The following is a 23,813-nucleotide window of genomic DNA, read 5'->3' on the forward strand; positions in this document are numbered from 1 at the left end:
AAATATAGTTTCACCAAGCATAGCTGTCCTGAATTATTGAAAAATATTTCTTATATTCTGTTGTAAAAAATATAGTTTCACCATGCATAGCTGTCCTAAAGCATTGAAAAATATTTCTTGTATTCTGTTGTAAAAAATATAGTTTCACCATGCATAGCGGTCCTGAATTATTGAAAAATATTTCTTATATTATGTTGTAAAAAATATAATTTCACCATGCATAGCTGTCCTGAATAATTGAAAAATACTTCTTGTATTCTGTTGTAAAAAATATAGTTTCACCCTGCGTAGCTGTCCTTAAGCATTCAAAAAATATTTATTATATTCTGTTGTAAAAATGTAGTTTCACCAAGCATAGCTCTCCTTTAGCATTGAAAAATATTTCTTGTATTCTGTTGTAACATATATAGTTTCACCAAGCATAACTGTCCTGAAGCATTTCAAAATATTTCTTATATTCTGTTGTAAAAATATAGTTTCACCGTGCATAGCTGTCCTGAATTATTGAAGAATATTTCTTATATTCTGTTGTAAAAATATAGTTTCACCAAGCATAGCTGTCCTGAAGCATTAAAAAAATATTTCTTATATTGTGTTGTAAAAAATATAGTTTCACCATGCATAGCTGTCCTGAATTATTGAAAAATATTTCTTATATTCTGTTGTAAAAAATATAATTTCACCAAGCATAGCTGTCCTGAAGCATTAAAAAAATATTTCTTATATTGTGTTGTAAAAAATACAGTTTCACCATGCATAGCTGTCCTGAATTATTGAAAAATATTTCTTATATTCTGTTGTAAAAAATAGAGTTTCACCATGCATAGCTGTCCTGAAGCATTGAAAAATATTTCTTATATTCTGTTGTAAAAATGTAGTTTCACCAAGCATAGCTCTCCTTTAGCATTGAAAAATATTTCTTGTATTCTGTTGTAACATATATAGTTTCACCAAGCATAACTGTCCTGAAGCATTTCAAAATATTTCTTATATTCTGTTGTAAAAATATAGTTTCATCGTGCATAGCTGTCCTGAATTATTGAAGAATATTTCTTATATTCTGTTGTAAAAATATAGTTTCACCAAGCATAGCTGTCCTGAAGCATTAAAAAAATATTTCTTATATTGTGTTGTAAAAAATATAGTTTCACCATGCATAGCTGTCCTGAATTATTGAAAAATATTTCTCATATTCTGTTGTAAAAAATATAGTTTCACCAAGCATAGCTGTCCTTAAGCATTAAAAAAATATTTCTTATATTGTGTTGTAAAAAATACAGTTTCACCATGCATAGCTGTCCTGAATTATTGAAAAATATTTCTTATATTCTGTTGTAAAAAATAGAGTTTCATCATGCATAGCTGTCCTGAAGCATTGAAAAATATTTCTTATATTCTGTTGTAAAAAATATAGTTTCAACAAGCATTGCTGTCCTGAAGCATTTAAAAAATATTTCTTATATTCTGTTGTAAAAAATATAGTTTCACCATGCATAGCTGTCCTTACTTATTGAAAAGTATTTCTTATATTCTGTTGTAAAAAATAGAGTTTCACCATGCATTGCTGTCCTGAATTGTTGAAAAATATTTCTTATATTCTGTTATAAAAAATATACTTTCACCAAGCATTGCTGTCCTGAAGCATTCAAAAAATATTTCTTATATTCTGTTGTAAAAAATATAGTTTCACCATGCATAGCTGTCCAGAATTATTGAAAAATATTTCTTGTATTCTGTTATAAAAAATATAGTTTCACCATGCATTGCTGTCCTTAAGCATTGAAAAATATTTCTTATATTCTGTTGTAAAAAATATACTTTCACCAAGCATTGCTGTCCTGAAGCAATCAAAAAATATTTCTTTTATTCTGTTGTAAAAAATATAGTTTCACCATGCATAGCTGTCCTTAATTATTGAAAAATATTTCTTATATTCTGTTTTAAAAAATATAGTTTCACCATGCATAGCTGTCCTGAATTATTGAAAAATATTTCTTATATTCTGTTGTAAAAAATATAGTTTCACCATGCATAGCTGTCCTGAAGCATTGAAAAATATTTCTTATATTCTGTTGTAAAAAATATAGTTTCACCAAGCATTGCTGTCCTGAAGCATTAAAAAAATATTTCTTATATTCTGTTGTAAAAAATATAGTTTCACCAAGCATTGCTGTCCTGAAGCATTCAAAAAATATTTCCTATATTCTGTTGTAAAAAATATAGTTTCACCATGCATAGCTGTCCTGAATTATTGAAAAATATTTCTTATATTCTGTTGTAAAAAATATAATTTCACCAAGCATAGCTGTCCTGAATTATTGAAAGAAATTTCTAATATTCTGTTGTAAAAATATAATTTCACCATGCATAGCTGTCCTGAATTATGGAAAAATATTTCTTATATTCTGTTGTAAAAAATATAATTTCACCAAGCATAGCTGTCCTGAATTGTTGAAAAAATATTTCTTATATTGTGTTGTAAAAATATAATTTCACCATGCATAGCTGTCCTGAAGCATTGAAAAATATTTCTTATATTCTGTTGTAAAAAATATAGTTTCACCAAGAATAGCTGTCCTGAAGCATTGAAAAATATGTCTCATATTTTGTTGTAAAGAAAATAGGTTTCACCATGGATAGCTTTCCTGGAGCATTGATAAATATTTCTTATATTCTATTGTAAAAAAAAATAAGTTTTACCAAGCATAGCTGTCCTCAAGCATTGAAAAATATTTCTTATATTCTGTTGTAAAAAATATAGTTTAACTGAGCATAGCTGTCATGAAGCATTGAACAATATTTCTTATATTCTGTTGTAAAGATATAGTTTCACCAAGCATAGCTGTCCTGAAGCATTTAAAAATATTTCTTATATTCTGTGGTAAAAAATAAAGTTTAGAAAGCATAGCTGTCCTTAAGCATTGAAAAATATATCTTGTATTCTGTTGTAAAAAATATAGTTTCACCATGCATAGCTGTGCTGAAGCATTTAAAAATATTTCCTCTATTTTATTGTAAAAAAATATTGTTTAACGAAGCATAGCTGTCCTGAAGCAGTGAAAAATATCACTTATATTCTGTTGTAAAAAAAATAGGTTTCACTATTCATAGCTGTCCTGAAGCATTGAAAAATATTTCCTATATTCTTGAGTAGAAAATATAGTTTCACCAAGCAAAACAATCCTGATGTATTAAAAATATGTCTCATATTCTGTGATGAAACATAAAGTTTCACCATGCATAGCTGTCCTGAAGCATTGAAAAATATTACTTATATTCTATTGTAAAACATGTAATTTCACCATGCAAATCTGTTCTTATGCATTAAATAATATTCCTCATAATCTATGGTAAAAAATATAGTTTAACCACGCATAGCTTTCGTTTAGCTATGAAATATATTTCTTATATTCTGTTGTAAAAAAAATAGATTAACCAAGCCTAGCTGTTTTGAAGCATTAAAAATATTTCTTATATTCTGTGGTAAAAATATAGGTTCACGAAGCATAGCTGTCCTGAAGCATTGAAAAATATTTCTTATATTCTGTTGTAAAAAAAGTAGTTGTACCAAGCATAGCTTTCTTTTAGCTATGTTCCACCAAGCATAGCTTTCTTTTAGCTATGAAAAATATTTCTCATATTCTGTTGTAAAAAATATAATTTCACAATTCATAGCTGTCCTGAAGCATTGAAAAATATTTCTTTTATTCTTTTGTAAAAAATGTAGTTGTACCAAGCATAGCTGTCCTGAAGCATTGAATAATATTCCTTATATTCTGTTGTAAAAAAATAGTTTCACCAATCATAGCTTTCTTTTTGCTATGAAAAATATTTCTTATATTCTGTTGTACAAAACATAGTTTCATTATGCAAAGCTGTCTAGAAGCATTAAAAATATTTCTTATATTCTGTGCAAAAAATATAGTTTCACGAAGCATAGCTGTCCTTAAGCATTGAAAACTATTTCATATATTCTGCTGTAAAAAATATAGTTTCACCAAGCATAGCTGTCCTGAAGCATTCAAAAAATATTTCTCATATTCTGTTTTAAAAAATATGGTTTCACCAACATAGCTGTTTTGAAGCATTCAAAAAATATTTCTTTTATTCTGTTGTAAAAAATAGAGTTTTACCATGCATAGCTGTCCTGAATTATTGAAAAATATTTCTTATATTCTTTTGTAAAAAAATATAATTTAACCAAGCATAGCTGTCCTGGAGCATTGAAAAATATTTCTTATATTCTGTTGTAAAAAATATAGTTTTACCATGCATAGCTGTCCTGAAGCATTGAAAAATATTTCTTATATTCTGTTGTAAAAAATATAGTTTCACCAAGCATTGCTGTCCTGAAGCATTAAAAAAATATTTCTTATATTCTGTTGTAAAAAATACAGTTTCACCAAGCATTGCTGTCCTGAAGCATTCAAAAAATATTTCCTATATTCTGTTGTAAAAAATATAGTTTCACCATGCATAGCTGTCCTTAATTATTGAAAAATATTTCTTATATTCTGTTGTAAAAAATATAATTTCACCAAGCATAGCTGTCCTGAATTGTTGAAAAAATATTTCTTATATTGTGTTGTAAAAATATAATTTCACCATGCATAGCTGTCCTGAAGCATTGAAAAATATTTCTTATATTCTGTTGTAAAAAATATAGTTTCACCAAGAATAGCTGTCCTGAAGCATTGAAAAATATGTCTCATATTTTGTTGTAAAGAAAATAGGTTTCACCATGGATAGCTTTCCTGGAGCATTGATAAATATTTCTTATATTCTATTGTAAAAAAAAATAAGTTTTACCAAGCATAGCTGTCCTCAAGCATTGAAAAATATTTCTTATATTCTGTTGTAAAAAATATAGTTTAACTGAGCATAGCTGTCATGAAGCATTGAACAATATTTCTTATATTCTGTTGTAAAGATATAGTTTCACCAAGCATAGCTGTCCTGAAGCATTTAAAAATATTTCTTATATTCTGTGGTAAAAAATAAAGTTTAGAAAGCATAGCTGTCCTTAAGCATTGAAAAATATATCTTGTATTCTGTTGTAAAAAATATAGTTTCACCATGCATAGCTGTGCTGAAGCATTTAAAAATATTTCCTCTATTTTATTGTAAAAAAATATTGTTTAACGAAGCATAGCTGTCCTGAAGCAGTGAAAAATATCACTTATATTCTGTTGTAAAAAAAATAGGTTTCACTATTCATAGCTGTCCTGAAGCATTGAAAAATATTTCCTATATTCCTTGAGTAGAAAATATAGTTTCACCAAGCAAAACAATCCTGATGTATTAAAAATATGTCTCATATTCTGTGATGAAACATAAAGTTTCACCATGCATAGCTGTCCTGAAGCATTGAAAAATATTACTTATATTCTATTGTAAAAAATATAGTTTATCCGACATAGCTGTCTTGAAGCATTGAACAATACTTCTTATATTCGGTTGTAAAGATATAGTTTCACCATGCATAGCTGTCCTGAAGCATTGAAAATATTGCTTATATTCTGTTGTAAAACATGTAATTTCACCATGCAAATCTGTTCTTATGCATTGAATAATATTCCTCATAATCTATGGTAAAAAATATAGTTTAACCACGCATAGCTTTCGTTTAGCTATGAAATATATTTCTTATATTCTGTTGTAAAAAAAATAGATTAACCAAGCCTAGCTGTTTTGAAGCATTAAAAATATTTCTTATATTCTGTGGTAAAAATATAGGTTCACGAAGCATAGCTGTCCTGAAGCATTGAAAAATATTTCTTATATTCTGTTGTAAAAAATGTAGTTGTACCAAGCATAGCTTTCTTTTAGCTATGTTCCACCAAGCATAGCTTTCTTTTAGCTATGAAAAATATTTCTCATATTCTGTTGTAAAAAATATAATTTCACCATTCATAGCTGTCCTGAAGCATTGAAAAATATTTCTTTTATTCTTTTGTAAAAAATGTAGTTGTACCAAGCATAGCTGTCCTGAAGCATTGAATAATATTCCTTATATTCTGTTGTAAAAAAATAGTTTCACCAATCATAGCTTTCTTTTTGCTATGAAAAATATTTCTTATATTCTGTTGTAAAAAACATAGTTTCATTATGCAAAGCTGTCTAGAAGCATTAAAAATATTTCTTATATTCTGTGCAAAAAATATAGTTTCACGAAGCATAGCTGTCCTTAAGCATTGAAAACTATTTCATATATTCTGCTGTAAAAAATATAGTTTCACCAAGCATAGCTGTCCTGAAGCATTCAAAAAATATTTCTCATATTCTGTTTTAAAAAATATGGTTTCACCAACATAGCTGTTTTGAAGCATTCAAAAAATATTTCTTTTATTCTGTTGTAAAAAATATAGTTTTACCATGCATAGCTGTCCTGAATTATTGAAAAATATTTCTTATATTCTTTTGTAAAAAAATATAATTTAACCAAGCATAGCTTTCCTGGAGCATTGAAGAATATTTCTTATATTCTGTTGTAAAAAATATAGTTTTACCATGCATAGCTGTCCTGAATTATTGAAAAATATTTCTTATATTCTTTTGTAAAAAAATATAATTTAACCAAGCATAGGTGTCCTGAAGCATTGTAAAATATTTCTTATATTCTGTTGTAAAAAATATAATTTTACCAAGCATAGCTGTCCTGAATTATTGAAAAATATTGCTTATATTCTTTTGTAAAAAATATAGTTTCACCATGCATAGCTGTCCTGAAGCATTGAAAATATTTCTTATATTCTGTTGTAAAAAATATAGTTTCACCAAGCATAGCTGTCCTGAAGCATTTAAAAATATTTCTTATATTCTGTTGTAAAAAAGTATAGGTTCACCATGCATAGCTGTCCTGAATTATTGAAAAATATTTCTTATATTCTTTTGTAAAAAAATATAATTTAACCAAGCATAGCTGTCCTGGAGCATTGAAGAATATTTCTTATATTCTGTTGTAAAAAATATAGTTTTACCATGCATAGCTGTCCTGAATTATTGAAAAATATTTCTTATATTCTTTTGTAAAAAAAAATAATTTAACCAAGCATAGGTGTCCTGAAGCATTGTAAAATATTTGTTATATTCTGTTGTAAAAAATATAATTTTACCAAGCATAGCTGTCCTGAATTATTGAAAAATATTGCTTATATTCTTTTGTAAAAAATATAGTTTCACCATGCATAGCTGTCCTGAAGCATTGAAAATATTTCTTATATTCTGTTGTAAAAAATATAGTTTCACCAAGCATAGCTGTCCTGAAGCATTTAAAAATATTTCTTATCTTCTGTTGTAAAAAAGTATAGGTTCACCATGCATAGCTGTCCTGAATTATTGAAAAATATTTCTTATATTCTGTTGTAAAAAATATAGTTTCACCATGCAAAGCTGTACTGAATTATTGAAAAATATTTCTTATATTCTGTTGTAAAAAATATAATTTCACCATGCATAGCTGTCCTGAAGCATTCAAAAAATATTTCTTATATTCTGTTGTAAAAAATATAGTTTCACCAAGCATAGCTGTCCTGAATTATTGAAAAATATTTCTTATATTCTATTGTAAAAAATATAGTTTCACCATGCATAGCTGTCCTGGAGCATTCAAAAAATATTTCTTATATTCTGTTGTAAAAAATAGAGTTTCATCAAGCATAGCTGTCCTTAAATATTGAAAAATATTTCTTGTATTCTGTTGTAAAAAACATGTCTCTCGTCATGTTCACCCCAGAGTAAACAGGCTTTTTCAGGTAAGCCACTGGTCTTCAGGCTTCAGTTAAATACTGGCCTGATCTTTGTAGTTGCTGCTAGATCTGCCTTAAAAATCGGTTGATATGTTATCCAGATATAATCACCAATCTTTTAGACACCACATGTACTTCCTCAATTATACCCTCCTGCTTCTGCTAAAGGAACACATTCATAAACTCCTTATACAAACCCTGTTTCTCCAAGCTCTTTAATACTCAATCCAAAATCCACAAAGCAATTGCATGTAGGTACCTGAGCAAGTTTATCTGCATGCAAGGGAAACTGAACATGATAGTTTCCATCCTTTAAGGTTATGGATTTTTAGAACCGCTCGTTCTCATCCTGCTCATAATTTGAAATCTCTTCATGCAAGTGTCGTAATTTCTCCTTGTAGTTAACAAATCTATGTCCAACTCAAATTATTCAGCCAGAGTACATCCAGTCCGTTTGAACTCCACCAACAGTAGGTGCCAATTTTTCAAATTTAGAATAGATCCAATGAGTCCACAACCAGCACTAGAACATGACTAGTAAGGCCAGACCCCCCAAATCAACGTTTAATACCAGCTCCTTGAACTTCCTCTCGCATTCTCTAAGTAGGGTAGCCAATTTCAAATGGCAATCTTAAACCGTCAGAATCCAAGGAACCCAACGAATGCAAAACATCACCAGTATCTAGCAGGGAATTCATTGAAATAGTCCTCCTTCCTTGACTAAAGATAATGCAAATGACGGGAGGTAATTTACTATAGTATCCAGAGGAGGGTTGGAAATCTGAGGTTACTTGAAAAGAGGCATCTCGGCTAGTAGAGGCTCCTCTAGATTTCGAAATGGTTACCCGTAGACCGCTTCAATCTATCCCAGGAGAAGGACCAGGCAATCTGCCACTTCAAATTAGCAAACGCTTGGTTGCCTAGTGTTTCACAACATGACAGAGATAGAATTTTAGTTCCACATGAATCAGCTTGCCCTTTAACTCTCTCGGAAACTTCAAAAATAGAATTTGGACTATTAATCGAGCCCCTGCAGAACCATCCTCAGAGAAGTCGCAGTCAAGTGAACTGGCCAATTTCTCCAAGATAGAAGCAGTTCTGCTGATGTAACCCCCAAGATCCACATAAGAACCATCCGTTTTGGGATAGAAATCAATATCTTTAAATCTTTTGTCAATAATATCATTGACATCTAGATATTCCTTTTTTAACACCGAGAGTGACTGCTGCTAATTCGCATTAACAAAACTCAAGTGATTAATTAAGAGCTAGAGATCTTCCGGACAGGGAGCATTTAAAAAAAAATAATTTTTCTGCATCATTCGCGATGCTTGTAGCACAATTCTCAAATCTAGACAAAAAATTATAGAAGCTCATTCGATCGTTTTCCATTTCACTACCACTAAAGTAGTGTTCTTTGGAGTCTAAGTGACAACAGGTCTTTCCAAATTTCCATTTCTACTTGCCTTTCGATAATCTATGCAAATCGCTTTGCGTTCTCACAAGAACAGTAGAGGGTTTTTCATTAGAATTTGACTGGCAATTTACCCCCTCTGATGTCCATTTTAGCTGATAATTAGACATAGTCAAGCCAAAAAGAAATTCATTGTTAACAAATAAAAGAGTCGTCTTTCACGTAATACGAGAGGAAGGTAACCATTAATCAGACTCTTGCTTGTCATTGTCGTCACCTGCATGGAGCAGAAGTCGAAAGTCAAAAAGAATAGGCAATCTTGACTATAAGCTGCTTTGTTTTTCCGCTTTTTTTTTTTTTGATCTTCACTCTGCGAACTGATGGGACAATTTAGCATGTTTTTTTCTGATCGACTTGCTGAGATTGATGTCTCATTATTTAAAATGTAAGCTTATGGTAGCTAGGAAAACGCGATGACGTAAATTTAAGTAACAGGCTGAACTTAACAATGCTTAAAGAACAAGTATGGATTAAGAAGAACCAGATTTTGCTTTTATTTACACGTGAATGTATTAAGAAGAACCAGATTTTGCTTTTATTTACACATAAATGTATTAAGAAGAACCAGATTTTGCTTTTATTTACACATAAATTTATTAAGAAGAACCAGATTTTGCTTTTATTTACACATAAATGTATTAAGAAGAACCAGATTTTGCTTTTATTTACACATGAATGTATTAAGAAGAACCAGATTTTGCTTTTATTTACACGTAAATGGATTAAGAAGAACCAGATTTTGCTTTTATTTACACAAATATTTATTAAGAAGAACCAGATTTTGCTTTTATTTACACATAAATTTATTAAGAACCAGATTTTGCTTTATTTACACATAAATTTATTAAGAAGAACCAGATTTTGCTTTTATTTACACATAAATGTATTAAGAAGAACCAGATTTTGCTTTTATTTACACGTAAATGTATTAAGAAGAACCAGATTTTGCTTTTATTTACACATAAATTTATTAAGAAGAACCAGATTTTGCTTTTATTTACACATGAATGTATTAAGAAGAACCAGATTTTGCTTTTATTTACACATGAATGTATTAAGAAGAACCAGATTTTGCTTTTATTTACACATAAATTTTTTAAGAAGAACCAGATTTTGCTTTTATTTACACATAAATTTATTAAGAAGAACCAGATTTTGCTTTTATTTACACATAAATTTATTAAGAACCAGATTTTGCTTTATTTACACATAAATTTATTAAGAAGAACCAGATTTTGCTTTTATTTACACATAAATGTATTAAGAAGGACCAGATTTTGCTTTTATTTACACGTAAATGTATTAAGAAGAACCAGATTTTGCTTTTATTTACACATAAATTTATTAAGAAGAACCAGATTTTGCTTTTATTTACACATAAATTTATTAAGAAGAACCAGATTTTGCTTTTATTTACACATAAATTTATTAAGAAGAACCAGATTTTGCTTTTATTTACACATGAATGTATTAAGAAGAACCAGATTTTGCTTTTATTTACACGTAAATGGATTAAGAAGAACCAGATTTTGCTTTTATTTACACATAAATTTATTAAGAAGAACCAGATTTTGCTTTTATTTACACATAAATTTATTAAGAACCAGATTTTGCTTTATTTACACATAAATTTATTAAGAAGAACCAGATTTTGCTTTTATTTACACATGAATGTATAAGAAGAACCAGATTTTGCTTTTATTTACACATGAATGTATTAAGAAGAACCAGATTTTGCTTTTATTTACACATAAATTTATTAAGAAGAACCAGATTTTGCTTTTATTCACACATGAATGTATTAAGAAGAACCAGATTTTGCTTTTATTTACACATGAATGTATTAAGAAGAACCAGATTTTGCTTTTATTTACACATAAATTTATTAAGAAGAACCAGATTTTGCTTTTATTTACACATAAATGTATTAAGAAGAACCAGATTTTGCTTTTATTTACACGTAAATGTATTAAGAAGAACCAGATTTTGCTTTTATTTACACATAAATTTATTAAGAAGAACCAGATTTTGCTTTTATTTACACATGAATGTATTAAGAAGAACCAGATTTGTCTTTTATTTACACATAAATTTATTAAGAAGAACCAGATTTTGCTTTTATTTACACATAAATTTATTAAGAAGAACCAGATTTTGCTTTTATTTACACATAAATTTATTAAGAAGAACCAGATTTTGCTTTTATTTACACATGAATGTATTAAGAAGAACCAGATTTTGCTTTTATTTACACGTAAATGGATTAAGAATAACCAGATTTTGCTTTTATTTACACATAAATTTATTAAGAAGAACCAGATTTTGCTTTTATTTACACATAAATTTATTAAGAACCAGATTTTGCTTTATTTACACATAAATTTATTAAGAAGAACCAGATTTTGCTTTTATTTACACATGAATGTATTAAGAAGAACCAGATTTTGCTTTTATTTACACATAAATTTATTAAGAAGAACCAGATTTTGCTTTTATTTACACATAAATGTATTAAGATGAACCAGATTTTGCTTTTATTTACACATGAATGTATTAAGAAGAACCAGATTTTGCTTTTATTTACACATGAATGTATTAAGAAGAACCAGATTTGGCTTTTATTTACACATGAATGTATTAAGAAGAACCAGATTTGGCTTTTATTTACACATAAATTTATTAAGAAGAACCAGATTTTGCTTTTATTCACACATGAATGTATTAAGAAGAACCAGATTTTGCTTTTATTTACACATGAATGTATTAAGAAGAACCAGATTTTTCTTTTATTTACACATAAATTTATTAAGAAGAACCAGATTTTGCTTTTATTTACACATAAATTTATTAAGAAGAACCAGATTTTGCTTTTATTTACACATAAATTTATTAAGAAGAACCAGATTTTGCTTTTATTCACACATAAATGTATTAAGAAGAACCAGATTTTGCTTTTATTTACACATGAATGTATTAAGAAGAACCAGATTTGTCTTTTATTTACACATAAATTTATTAAGAAGAACCAGATTTTGCTTTTATTTACACATAAATTTATTAAGAAGAACCAGATTTTGCTTTTATTTACACATAAATTTATTAAGAAGAACCAGATTTTGCTTTTATTTACACATGAATGTATTAAGAAGAACCAGATTTTGCTTTTATTTACACATGAATGTATTAAGAAGAACCAGATTTGGCTTTTATTTACACATAAATTTATTAAGAAGAACCAGATTTTGCTTTTATTTACACATAAATGTATTAAGAAGAACCAGATTTTGCTTTTATTTACACATAAATTTATTAAGAAGAACCAGATTTTGCTTTTATTTACACATGAATTTATTAAGAAGAACCAGATTTTGCTTTTATTTACACATGAATTTATTAAGAAGAACCAGATTTGTCTTTTATTTACACATAAATTTATTAAGAAGAACCAGACTTTGCTTTTATTTACACATGAATGTATTAAGAAGAACCAGATTTTGCTTTTATTTACACATAAATTTATTAAGAAGAACCAGATTTGTCTTTTATTTACACATAAATTTATTAAGAAGAACCAGATTTTGCTTTTATTTACACATAAATTTATTAAGAAGAACCAGATTTTGCTTTTATTTACACATGAATGTATTAAGAAGAACCAGATTTTGCTTTTATTTACACATAAATGTATTAAGAAGAACCAGATTTTGCTTTTATTCACACATAAATTTATTAAGAAGAACCAGATTTTGCTTTTATTTACACATAAATTTATTAAGAAGAACCAGATTTTGCTTTTATTTACACATAAATTTATTAAGAAGAACCAGATTTTGCTTTTATTTACACGTAAATGGATTAAGAAGAACCAGATTTTGCTTTTATTTACACATGAATGTATTAAGAAGAACAAGATTTTGCTTTTATTTACACATGAATGTATTAAGAAGAACCAGATTTTGCTTTTATTTACACATAAATGTATTAAGAAGAACCAGATTTTGCTTTTATTTACACATAAATGTATTAAGAAGAACCAGATTTTGCTTTTATTTACACATGAATTTATTAAGAAGAACCAGATTTTGCTTTTATTTACACATAAATGTATTAAGAAGAACCAGATTTTGCTTTTATTTACACATAAATGTATTAAGAAGAACCAGATTTTGCTTTTATTTACACATAAATTTATTAAGAAGAACCAGATTTTGCTTTTATTTACACATAAATGCATTAAGAAGAACCAGATTTTGCTTTTATTTACACATGAATGTATTAAGAAGAACCAGATTTTGCTTTTATTTACACATAAATTTATTAAGAAGAACCAGATTTTGCTTTTATTTACACATAAATTTATTAAGAAGAACCAGATTTTGCTTTTATTTACACATAAATGTATTAAGAAGAACCAGATTTTGCTTTTATTTACACATAAATTTATTAAGAAGAACCAGATTTTGCTTTTATTTACACATAAATTTATTAAGAAGAACCAGATTTTGCTTTTATTTACACATAAATTTATTAAGAAGAACCAGATTTTGCTTTTATTTACACATAAATGTATTAAGAAGAACCAGATTTTGCTTTTATTTACACGTAGATTTCAGAATTTAGCAACAACATTTACGATTTTGCAAAATTAATAGCTTGATAATTTTTGGGCGTTTTTATTTATGAAGCTTAGAATTTGCATGCGTAAATGGTTGGAAGTGAAACCTGTTTTTTCAAACAAATTCAGTTTTGTGTTAGATTGCGTTTCCGTCGATCTTCAAAGAAAGCTCATTTAATTTAAATCATACAATAACTAATGCCAGCAAAATAGGAAGAAAACGAAAGTCGCATCGGCGAATAGGAATAAAATATCTGCCAACGCAAATCGTTCGTCATAGTGAAAATGTGCTGCCGCGATGAAGCTCATGTGTCACACAGTTTGCCCGGATATTAAGTCGCTCGCTGAATTGCCTTAAATATTGTGTACGTGAATGTCGGTGTAGACAGTTTGGCGTCAAGTTTTTTGTTCTTTTTTCATACGATCAATACGTCGGAATTGTCATTTGTTTCTGTGTAGGAGGAGGCACGTTGCAGCAGACGGGGATTAGTTTATTTCTACTGTTATGGAATTTAAATGAACGCGGCATGCAAACGCATACAAATTGCACACGTGAGTGTGTGTCGGTTGTATAAGGAGAAGAACCCTCGAATACGATAGCTGCTTCTATATTTATATATAAAAACGAATGTGTTTGCAGATTTTAAAATGGAACGTTGGGTAAATAAGGATTGAAACACTTGCAGCATATTGATTTCTTCCGGTGTGTTCATTTTCTGGCATATTCACAAAACTTTCAAAACATCATAGCAATTCTTGTTTCATCTTTGCTGATTCGAGGGATTTTTAACTTGAATAGATTTTTTATACTACTTTATCGGAATTTATATATGATGAAAACAATGGAGATTTATTTGCAAGAAGAAACATGGTACTTTGTTTTCTTCTTATCTGAATGCATCGGGTTCAGTGGCGGAGAGAAAAGAGGTCGTACAGTTGCTATGATGGTGTTATAGCCAGAGACATTCCAAGCTCGATATCTGTGAAACGTAATCTGTATTCGAAGAACATTACTTAAGAACATTACTTAAGAATAATGCCACATAAAAGATTACTTAAGAATAATGCCACAAAACATTATTTAAGAATAATGCCACATAAAACATTACTTAAGAATAATGCCACATAAAACAGCTACTGGGTTTAGTACGTCAGTTTCGGGTTATAAAATCAAAAGCATGTAAGCAACAGAACTAAATGATTGGACGAATAACAAATTTGTGTTTAATAAATCCATTGTTATATTGTGTTTCGTATGGATACGAAACGTCCCAATAGCACTCTCCCTGACGAAGCGCTAGCTCTGTATACTATTCCAGTAGTGTCGGCCATGTTACTTCATAGTGCTGACATCGGACCCGACGTATCGTTCTTTTGTGCTAATAAAAACCTTATTTAAAGGGTATACAGTATTTGTTTTACTTACAACAATTTTATTAGCAAAAAAGGGTAAAAAAAAAAAAAAAGTAAAAGATTTTTAAAATGGATTGTGCCCTGAGGCCTTCTCGATTGGACGTAAACCCTAATTCATCTAATGCCGAGTGAGAGTTTAAGCACTGGCTTGCGACGTTCAAATATTTTTTAGCGGCATTACCCCAGGAAAATCTCAATAAGTTGTCGGTCCTGATAAATTTTATTTCACCGGATATCTTCGAATATGTCAGCGATTGCGGAAATTATGAAGAAGCTTGTCTCAAACTGGAGGAACTCTTTATCAAACCAAAAAAAAAAAAAAAACGAGATGTACGCACGGCATCTACTCGCCACGAGGCGTCAGCAACCGGGAGAAAGTCTGGACGAGTATCTTCGGGAATTACGAGTTCTTAGCAAGGACTGCAATTTTAGGGACGTCACTCAAGGTGTATCAGAATTTTTGTAGGAATTTTTGACACCTCTAACACGAAACTGCGAATAAAATATTAAAAATCTCGTAATTTCTCTGTTAAAAGTGGGTTGTTTATTTTCTTTAGTGATTATACTTCCAAAATAAACTATTAAAGTTGTTTTAAAAATAATAGAATTTTTTTTTTTAAACAGTAATGAATTTTCCGAACTCAATATTTTTCAATTTTTAAACTTTAAAAATCTATCAAAATTTTGCTATTGATTCTATTTTTACGATATTTTCAGGGTCAATGTGAAATTTTATGTTCTTTCCAATGTTAGAAATTTCAGAATGCAAGGGCGATAACCGCGTGATCTACAATCACGCGATTATTTCAACCAATGGTATTGCGTTGTTCAGTTGCTAAGGAGGATTCAGAATTGGCGGGAATTTTGTGTTTCAAAAAAACAGATTTCAACTTGGCATCGAGCAAAGCAGACGCGCGTAATCTCGCTCTATGCCTAATGAACTAAGGCATGGTTCTACCCCATTTATTTCTCCGCTCATTTAAATGCGGATACTAGCCAGAGGCTAAAATGTTCTACGGAATAATTACTTCATTATCTTTGCCCGCAAAGGGGCATATTATTTTATGATCATCGATCGCAAAGTGCGTTGATCGTATCGACAGTCTGGAAGGATTTCGTGAACCCTCAACCAATTCTACGAGCGGCCGAGTCTACCAGCATCTTCACAAGAAGAAAACTACCTTCGCCTTTCAAGGCATGAACTACAACTACCTTGGCCTTTCTAGGCAAGAACTACCCGCCATTTGGCAGAAGCTAAAGAGGGCACTCTTTTGCAATATGGACTCCTTTTTTTACCCTTTTGTAAATAAAATTATTCTTGGATTTAAGGTGAGCCTTTGTTGCTTTTCTGTGTCTCTTTCATTCTGCCATAGGCTAAAACGGGTAAGATAATTTCTTACACCGTTTTTATTGCAAAAGATATTTCTCCCCCCCTTAAATTTTCTTTTCTTATGAGTAATAACGTTTTATTGCATAAGATTTCGACCCCCCCCCCACATTATTTTGGATTTTTTTCCTTTCATTGTGTCGCCTTTAAAAAAATAATATATTTAATATTCATTTTTATATTAATTTGTAATGGTCCTTAAAAGACCATGTGTTTTAAAGAAGAAAAAATAATATATTGAATATTCATTCTTATATTAAATTGTAATGGTCCATAAAAGAACATATTCATTGAAAATAAATATTCCTTCAATAAATTGTAACTGAAGTTCATTTGAGGAAAAAAACTAAATATTATTTCATGTAAATTGTAAACTGAAGTTTTAATTTGTAAAAAAATAAAAATACCTTTCAAATATTTTACGATAATTGTAATCGTTTAAATAATGTATGAAAAAAAAATTGTTTATTGATTCTTGAATTTATAATTGATTCATTGTTGAAATGTGTTGTCGAATGTCAGTCTGAACTGTTCTTATGAGTTTAAATTCCTGTTCATTGAGAGTTTCGAATTTTGTTGACGTAACCCCCTTCAGATAGTAGCGCTTCTCGTCGGAGAATCTTTTTCGCGCCCTTTGATTTTATTTCCCCATGTGGGAACGGCCATTTTGTTTTCTCGTGTCGTGTCCTTCGAACATGGCAAATTCAAATCTTGTTGGTCGAATAGAAGCTAAAAAGTTTCGTATAACGGCTTCTTTGGATTGGATGAACGAAAGAGGAGGTGGGCGTTGTATAAATAATTTTTCTTCCGACATCGAGAAACGATTGTCTGAAGTAGACGAATTATTAGATCAGTTAATTTTCAAGTCCCCAGATGAGGAAAGACTAAATATATGTCGAGATTTCGAAATGTTTAAAGCGGGAGTTCACGATAGATTGGCTGAGCTCCAGCCAGAGATTGAGAAATCAAGGGATATTGTTCCCATGAAAATGGAGTTGGAGTGCCCCCCCCTTTAGTAGGGATCCAACTCCTAATAAGTTTGAGTTCCGTGGGTTCCTAAGGAAATTTGAATTCTGTACTGCGAACATGAAAAGTGCAGATAAATTATTATTGCTAAAATCCAAATTATCATGAGAGGCGTTTAATATTATTTCTAGGTTTGATGTGATTCCCGAGAATTACGAAGCAGCTTTGGAGTGTCTGAAGGAAAAATATTTAAATCCTTCAGCAATTATGAACAAAATATTCGATGACATTATTCCACAACCAGACCATTTTGCGTCTTTGAGAGATATCAGAATCCTCGTCCAGCGAGTCAAACTTGAACTGACGGAAATGGATAATTCCTTCGGCACGGATTTTCTTACAGATAAATCCACCTCAGGAAGATTAATAGCTCATATTCTGTTCGCTAAATTTCCGAACAGTGTTCGCAGAGAAATAATGAATAAATCCTGTGAACGGTTTCCTTCCTTAAAGTCTATTTTAACGTATACGTTTAACGTTATAGACATAATAATGGCGTCGCCTTTGAATGCGTCAAGGCGGGAAAAATTCCCGCCAAACATGTCGGGTTCGTTGAATGCTGGAACCCTCGTGGCGAAGAATTCGGAGCCAAAACAAATCAAGTCCTTTCAGAGTAATAACTCTAAGTCTTTCGTCAAAAATGGCGAAAATAAATTTTGTAAATTGTGTCAGGTTGATGGTCACCTGACAAAAGTTTGTTCTAAATTTCCAAATTCGGAATCTAAAATTATTCGAGCGAAAGAATTAAGATTATGTCTCCGGTGCCTCGGTGAGCACTCAGAGTCCAGTTGCAGGGGGGTTAAGGGGTTCCCCTTCCCTTGCAGTAATTGTGGTCTAAAAAACCATTATTCCTTAATGTGTCCAAAAGAATCTAAGTCCTTTGTGGGACGTACTTTCGTGGCGGATCAGGACAAGAGTATTAGTCCTGTACTCAAGATATCTATGAAGGTTAAAGGGCACCCGGTTTATTTTTTCTGTCTGATAGATACGGGTAGCCAAAAATCCTTTTTCTCTAAAACAATTCTGGACCGGTTGATTCAAAACCGTAACCTAAATCCTGAGACGGTACAAATGTCCGTCAATACCCTCGTGGGGAATAAGTCCTTACGTCTTTCAGAGCTGGAAGTGTCTATTAAATTGGGACATTAGCGTCCTTTTTATCATTCTGCATTGTTTGCTGAAAATTTGAAATTGAAATTTAACGTAAACAGGTTCGTTGAGATTACGTCGAATTTAACTAAAAAAGGGTATAAGTTTTGCCCTGGTTATTCTGAACTAAACGGTTCTAACATTCTCGGTATCATTGGCCTGGATCTTATTCCTAGAATCCATAATCTCAGTTTAATTAAGTGCTTGGGAGGTTCCGCTTGGAAACTCCCCAATTATATCATTCTCTTCGGTGAGGGGTCAAATTTTTTAAACAAAAATGATAAGGCTGGGGAAAAATTGCCAGCCTTCGATCAAGTTATTAAAACATTCCCTATGTGTCAGTCATATTTAATTGATAGTGTATTAAAGCCAGTAGCATCTTACGAGGATGTGCTGCAACCTTTTTTTGACGGTCCTGCTGTTGAACATGGAGTAGAAAAGTTTTTTTCTCTGGACTCCATAGGTATCGAGGATGCCAACCAGTTGTCTTCAATTGATAAAGAAAAAATAAATGCCTTCGAAGAGGCTATAGTTCTCAAGGAAGGAAAATATTACGTCGAGCTGCCTTGGGAGCATGACAAGCTTCTCAAGGTGGAGTCCAATTATGTGCCTTCACTGCGAATCATGCATAGGGTGGCCCAGTCCTTGGAAGGAAAAGGACTGTATAACGATTATATACAGGTCTTCAAAGAATACGAAGACTGTGGAATTATCGAACCTTTCTCTGTTCCCCATGGAACTTATGAGAATTATAAATGGATTCCCCATCGGCCAGTAATTAAAGAAGGTCTGGGAATAACTACAAAAATCCGCACTGTTTTCAATTGTTCGTTGAAACGTAAAGGTAGCATTTCGATTAATGACGCTGCTTATTCGGGTGTTAACATGACTGCATTGTTGCTAGATATTCTACTAGCTTTCCGAAAAGAAAAATATGTGCTTTTGGGCGATTTGCGCAAAGCTTTTTTACAGATCAGGTTAAAATCTATTGAAGATAAAAATAGATTTTGTTTTTTCCTCAAGGTAGATGGCAAATTGTGCGCCTACCGTTTTAATACTATTATATTTGGGTTCAATGCCAGCCCTTTTATATTAAGTTTTATACTTAAGCATCATGCCAAAAAATATGAAGCCGATTTGGCTTCACATTCGATTTCCAATAAATTTTATGTTGACAACTTAGTTACTACTAATAGTGACCGAGATACTCTAACCCATGTGTATAATAAAGTCCACGACAGACTCGGAGAAGCGGGGTTTGAACTCCAATCCTGCAACTCCAATTGCACGAGCATACAAAATAAAATGATGGAAGACGGTACTATCTCGTCTTCTTCCCCCAACCTTGAAAAGGTGCTGGGGTATCAATATTCTGTTGAAAGGGATACCCTTAAACTTTCTCCATCTGTAATAGATGGCAATGCCAATACCAAACGCAAGATATTATCTCAAGTCTCAAGTCTATATGATCCATTATCTTTACTTCTTCCTATCACCGTGCAGGGGAAGATTATTATTAGTCAACTGTGGAAAAAGGAGTTGTCTTGGGATCAACAAACCCCTGAAGAAGTTAAGGCCACGTAGCAAGCACATGCCAACGAGCTGAATTGTATAGGGAACTTTGAATTTCCTAGATGTACTCTCCTAGCAGAATCCCCTGTTGAAATTATTTGCTTTAGCGATGCTTCTAAGCATGCTTATGGGTTTTCCGTGTATGCGAAACAAGGTGCTCAGTGTTCCTTGATATTTGCCAAGGCAAAAGTGGCACCCATCAAGGGAAAATCACTACCTGTTTTGGAATTATTAGCTATATTTCTAGCGTTTAAAGTTATTCCACAAGTTTTGGGTGCTCTAGCGCCTATCAATATTGAAGTGAGTAGTATCAGTAAGTAAAGAATTGCCTTTTAGAAAGGTTTTATTAACTGTAAAATACACGTACGCTCTTGAAAGGATCGAGCGGGAAAATGAAACAGAGGGCGCTTTTATTATGAATGTCAATCCCAAGGGGGATAACTCTTAACAACAAATTAAATCATAACAAATATCAAATCCTTTTTTGTCGTGTCTGACGCACAAGTAGCCCTGTCATGGATTTTGAATGGGAAGGCTGCGAAAAAAAATATATTCATTGAAAATCGCGTGTCAGACATTAATAAGTTCATTGAAAACATTAAACTTAAATATGGGATAAACCCTAAATTTAGATAGGTTCCTTCGTCGGATAATCCGGCTGATCTTTTAACCAGAGGTATTACTGCCTCTAAGTTCAAACAATTTTTAAAATTTTGGACCTGCGGACCAGACTGGCTTAATCAAGTTGAAATCAGCTGGCCCACGTCCCCCTTGCCTTGTCTTAACAATGTTAACAGGAAGATGGTAACATGTATGTTCTCGGATGAAACTGCTTCTAACGAGAATCATTTGCCAATTAAAATATCTGATTTTTCCTCATTAACTAAGGCTATTAATGTCTTAGAAAAAGTTGTGAGATTCGGTGATAAATTATGTCACCGAAAGACTGACACCGTCAAGAGAGCTAAATTGTTGCTCTTCTCTCATTTACAAAGGGAAGCGTTTCCCACAGAACTTGCTTATTTGCAACAACCCTCTAATAGGGCTGCTCTATCAAGAGTTACGGCCCTTGGGTTATTCCTAGATAGGGAGGGACTGATACGGACTCAAGGACGTATTCAGAACTCCGAGGTTTTTCCATATGAAGTGAAATTTCCTATATTATTAGGAAAAAATACCCACCTGACCAAATTGGTCATTATTGAAGCTCACCAGAATTGTTGTCATATGGGAGCAAATTCAACTCTTAGCAAGGTGAGGCTATCGGGTTTTTGGATCCCCCAAGGGAGACAGGCGGTGAAGTCGGTTCTCCGTGACTGTGTTATATGTAAGAGAATTAATTCTCTACCGTACAAAGCACCCTCTGGGTCTCAACTGCCTTCTGATAGAGTAAATTTTGTCCGGCCTTTCAAATGTGTAGGGGTGGATTTTACTGGACATTTTTTTGTCAAAAACAATAATGAGGATGTCAAAACGTACATCCTACTGTTTACGTGCCATACACTTGGAATTGGTACCGGACATGAGCGCAAGATCCTTCTTGTTAGCGTTCGTTAGGTTCACCAACTTATTTGGTGTACCAACTCATATGTATTCCGACAATGCTAAATCTTTCATAGCGTCGAGTATTATATTATCAGACATATTTGTGTCTGATGAATTTAGAGAATATTTCAAATCCACTACTATTGTTCATTATACAATTCCCCTGTACTCTGCATGGCATGGTAGAGTATGGGAGAGATTAATTAAAACTGTGAAACAGTGTCTTTCCAAGTTGTTGGGTAGGAGGAGGGTCGGTTATTTCGAGTTCCTAACCGCCCTTTCAGATGTTCAAAAGGCCATAAATGATAGGCCACTAACATTTATTTCAGCTTCTGATAGAGGCCTTGATGGGTTGACTCCCAACCATTTTTTGCAGACAGGATATCATCCCCACCTGCTTATCAATCTTAGCGGTTCAGAGGACCCTTGTCCAGAACCTCCAAATAGAAATTCGCTCTTACATTCCCTTGAAATGAGGGATGAATTTGTCAGTAAATTCAAACGTATTTGGCATAATGACTACTTGCTCTCAATTAGAGAAGTAGACGCCCACATTACAGAAAATGAAACCTCTAAAATATCAGAGGGTGAAATTGTTCTTATCAAAGCTCCTAATAAGTCCCGGCCCTTCTGGGGGTTGGGTAGGGTAGTAAAATTATTGGTCGGAAAGGACAACAAGGTTCGTTCGGCCTCAGTGCTGAAAGACGGGTGTGTCCAAATTCATTCCTTAAAAAATATTTATCCTTTAGAGATAAAACATAATCCTGAACCTGCATTAGCAGAATTTGCGGAAGAAGGAGGCCCCTTCTTTTGTCCCACATGTTCAGTCGCCAACGACGGAACAACACCTATGGTGTGTTGTGACTCGTGCAATGAGTGGTACCATTTTAGTTGTGTCGGGGTCGACCAACAAGTTACCGTTGAAGATTGGGTGTGTCCGGATTGTGCGGACCAAACACCAAGTTAATAATTGTATATTCCTTTTATAGACTTGAAGTGAATAGTATCAGTAAGTAAAGAATTGCCTTTTAGAAAGGTTTTATTAACTGTAAAATACACGTACGCTCTTGAAAGGATCGAGCGGGAAAATGAAACAGAGGGCGCTTTTATTATTAATGTCAATCCCAAGGGGGATAACTCTTAACAACAAATTAAATCATAGCATTTTCCCCGTCCTAAAGTATTCAAGTAAGGGGTAATTAATTATAGACAAATTTTTTTTTTTTTTTTTTTTTTTTTTTTTACAATCACATATGAACCCAAACTGCAGTTTTTTTCAGTATTTAGTCACAAAGTCCTTATATTTACTAGGGAATTGTCGAACCCGGGACGACCTCCGCACAGATTGGCAGGAATGCTGATTTTAGGTCGAGAGTAGAGAAGATGTTATATTGAGCGATGTCGTCTACCATCTTATTGATATTAGGCATTGGGTAAGCGTCTAGTTCCGTGAATCTATTAATGGTATCGCTGTAGTCGACTACCATTCTTTTCTTATGATTCTCATTCGAAGTTACAAGAACTTGCGCTCGCCACGGAGATATCGAAGGTTCAATTATGCCTTCTTTCAACATTCTAGCAGTCTCTTCTTTTATGAATTTGTTGGCGGCAAAAGTGTAACGTCGGGATTTTGTCGCAATAGGAGTAGTATGAGGAGAAAGATTAGAAAAGAGAGGAGGGGGTGGAACGTTTATGGTAGGAAAAAAATTATTCGTGTTTATAGCTCCAATTATAAGTTTGTCTCTAGGACCGTCGAATTTAAGTGTTACTTTTTTATATTTTTTTAAAATATCTTTTCCGATTATTAAATCAATGAAAAGGTTTTCAATGATTTCAATTGTTATTCCAGAATGGGTTTTATCTTTCAGTATTAAATCCACGACA

This window comes from Euprymna scolopes, chromosome 29, assembly GCF_053919585.1.
Source record: "Euprymna scolopes isolate OS-2025 chromosome 29, ASM5391958v1, whole genome shotgun sequence".
Taxonomy (NCBI): Eukaryota; Metazoa; Mollusca; class Cephalopoda; order Sepiida; family Sepiolidae; genus Euprymna; species Euprymna scolopes.